Source organism: Ascaphus truei, chromosome 23, assembly GCF_040206685.1.
Source record: "Ascaphus truei isolate aAscTru1 chromosome 23, aAscTru1.hap1, whole genome shotgun sequence".
Taxonomy (NCBI): Eukaryota; Metazoa; Chordata; class Amphibia; order Anura; family Ascaphidae; genus Ascaphus; species Ascaphus truei.
This window is the reverse complement of record NC_134505.1, coordinates 2,255,368-2,259,052: the sequence shown is the minus strand read 5'-3', so window position 1 is coordinate 2,259,052 and position 3,685 is coordinate 2,255,368.

Sequence of the window (3,685 nt, the reverse complement as noted above, 5' to 3'; positions counted from 1 at the left end):
CCTTTCACCCGCCCTTACTCCGGCCGCCTCTGCCTTTCACCCACCGCCTCACAGCCGCTGCACGCACTCAACAGACACCCGCCACACTCGACACATACCTGCCGCCACACACACCTGCTGCCTCCCGCCCCTACGCACCGACATCACTGACCCACCGCCTCACACCCTAGCAGGACCCCCACTCACAGACAACACTCACAACCCACGCGCCAGCCGCCGCCTCACACCCTAGCAGGACCCCCACTCACAGACAGCACTCACAACCCACGCGCCACCCGCCGCCTCACACCCTAGCAGGACCCCCACTCACAGACAGCACTCACAACCCACGCACCACCCGCCGCCTCACACCCTAGCAGGACCCCCACTCGCACACAGCACTCACAACCCACGCGCCACCCGCCGCCTCACACCCTAGCAGGACACACGACTCAGATTTTTACATCACTTATGGCACCAAAATATACATTGTACTGTGGTGTGGTTACAATAAACCATTTTTATACAACATCGTATTACATTTTCTTCCATCTTTCTTTTCAATATTATTATCCAACCTTTACAACAAACAGTCACCTATTGTTCCACGATTTATAAATAATACTATCTATTACGCATTTACATCCCGGGCAACGCCGGGTCTCTCAGCTAGTAATATATATTATAGGCGTATGTAACAGTTACAGATAATATATATTATAGGCGTATGTAACAGTTACAGATAATATATATTATAGGCGTATGTAACAGTTACAGATAATATATATTATAGGCGTATGTAACAGTTACAGATAATATATATTATAGGCGTATATAACAGTTACAGATAATATATGTTATAGGCGTATGTAACAGTTACAGATAATATATGTTATAGACGTATGTAACAGTTACAGATAATATATATTATAGGCGTATGTAACAGTTACAGATAATATATGTTATAGGCGTATGTAACAGTTACAGATAATATATGTTATAGGCATATGTAACGGTTACAGATAATATATGTTATAGGCGTATGTAACAGTTACAGATAATATATGTTATAGGCGTATGTAACAGTTACAGATAATATATATTATAGGCGTATGTAACAGTTACAGATAATATATATTATAGGTGTATGTAACAGTTACAGATAATATATATTACAGGCGTATATAACAGTTACAGACCAGATTAAAACGGCTTTAGTTATGAAAGAACTTAGCCTGGTGGCGGCTGTGAGAGTCTCCGGCAGACTGTTCCAGTTTTGGGGTGCACGGTAAGAGAAGGGGGAGCGGCCGGATACTTTGTTGAACCTTGGGACCATGAACAGTCTTTTGGAGTCAGATCTCAGATGATAAGGGACGTGTTAAGTGTCACGTTAGCCCAATCTCGGCAAAAGTTAACCCCCCCCCCTCCCGGGGAAAGAGATCAGTCTTACACATCACTTGTGGGGATGGATGGCCTGGCAGCTCAGTGGCTGGGGATTCGTTTCGCAGCTGTTGCTAATGAGATGTTCATGAAAATCGCTTGGTATTTGCATATGCAAATGAGTCGCGGTCCTGTATACGGGAGACAGTCAGATTTGGGGTACACTGATACACACACACACACACTGATACACACAGAGCAGACTGAGTCAGATACACACACACAGATACACACAGAGCAGACTGAGTCAGATACACACACACACACACACACTTGATACACAGAGCAGACTGACTCAGATACACACACACACATACACTGATACATACAGAGCAGACTGACTCACATACACACACACAAACACACACACACACTGATACACACAAACTGACTCAGATACACACACACACACACACACTAATACACACCAAGCAGACTGACTCAGATACACACACACACACATACACTGATACATACAGAGCAGACTGACTCACATACACACACACAAACACACACACACACTGATACACACAAACTGACTCAGATACACACACACACACACACACTAATACACACCAAGCAGACTGACTCAGATACACACGCACACTAATACACACAAACAGGCTGAGTCAGATACACACACACACACACACACATACTGATACACACAGATGCACACAGAGGAGACTGACTCAGATACACACACACACACACTAATACACACAAAGCAGACTGACTCAGATACACATACACACACACACACACACACACACACAGACTAATACACACAAAGCAGACTGACTCAGATACACACTGATACAGAGAGAGAGAGAGAGAGTGTGTGTGTGTGTGTGTGTGTGTGTGTGTGTGTGTGTGTGTGTGTGTGTGTGTGTGTGTGTGTGTGTGTGTGTGTGTGTGTGTGTGTGTGTGTGTGTGTGTGTGTGTGTGTGTGTGTGTGTGTGTGTTTAGTTACGTTATTCGCATGTCTTAGGCACAGGTCTGCAACCCCCGCCTTTCCCCATTATCACCCCGCATACAGTGCTCCCACTGCAGCAAGGGATTCTGGGAAATGACATGCAAATGAGCACACAGTGCCACCTTTTGCTTCAAAACCATATAACATGGTCCCATATAGCCTTAAACTTGCTGCATGGTCAATCACTGAGCGGGCGGCTTTAAAACATGTCACTGTAATGAGTTTCATTTGTACCCACGTGGGACTGACCCTTTTACCCATTAAACTTGTCACTGTCATTTAGTCCCTTCAGTCCTACGTGGGACTGACTCTTTATTAAACACGCCTCTGTCATTAGGCCATATTGATCCTACGTGGGACTGTTCTTTTAGTCCATTAAACATGTCACCGTCGTTAGGTCACTTTGCCCCTACGTGGGACTGACCCTTTAACCCATTAAACACGTCCCTGTCATTAGGTCACTTTTGCTCTATGTGGGACTGTCCCTTTAACCCATTAAACACGTCTGTGACAGAGTGAAGTCAACCCCTATCAGTTACGCCTGGGAGACATATGTCTGAGTGCTTCATCCAGCACTCATAAGGGATAACTCAGGTGGAAGTTAGGAAATCAGAACTCTTTAGCTGACACCTGAGAGCCAGCAAGGTAGATAAAGGATCATGTGACTGGCAGTAGCTGCCAGAGAGAGAGAGAGAGAGAGAGAAGCACACTGCTGCGTGAGCCCTTAGCCAGAGGGATTTTACCAAAGACTACTTCAACTAAAGTAAGGATTATTCATTTGTTTACTGACTGCTTAAAGTACACTTATGGTTTGGTTCTGGTTTAGCCAGCCAGCCAGCCTGCTAGATAGGTCTGCTGTGTTATTAGTCAGTTTTTCTCCCAAAGTGGAGCAGGATTTATTTTGTTAAAGGGACAGTGTACCCGCATGTTATGTTACTGTGGAGAAATAAAGCCACTGAACGTTTTTATTTATCCTGAAACTATACGTGTGGACTGTTCCCTGACCTCGGCTACAGGCTGTCCTGCCACAACGTCCCTGTCATTAGGTCACTTTGCTCCTACGTGGGACTGACCCTTTAACCCATTAAACACGTCCCTGTCATTAGGTCACTTTGCTCCTACGTGGGACTGACCCTTTAACCCATTAAACACGTCCCTCTCATTAGGTCACTTTGCCCCTACGTGGGACTGACCCTTTAACCCATTAAACACGTCCCTGTCATTAGGTCACTTTGCCCCTACGTGGGACTGACCCTTTAACCCATTAAACACGTCCCTGTCATTAGGTCA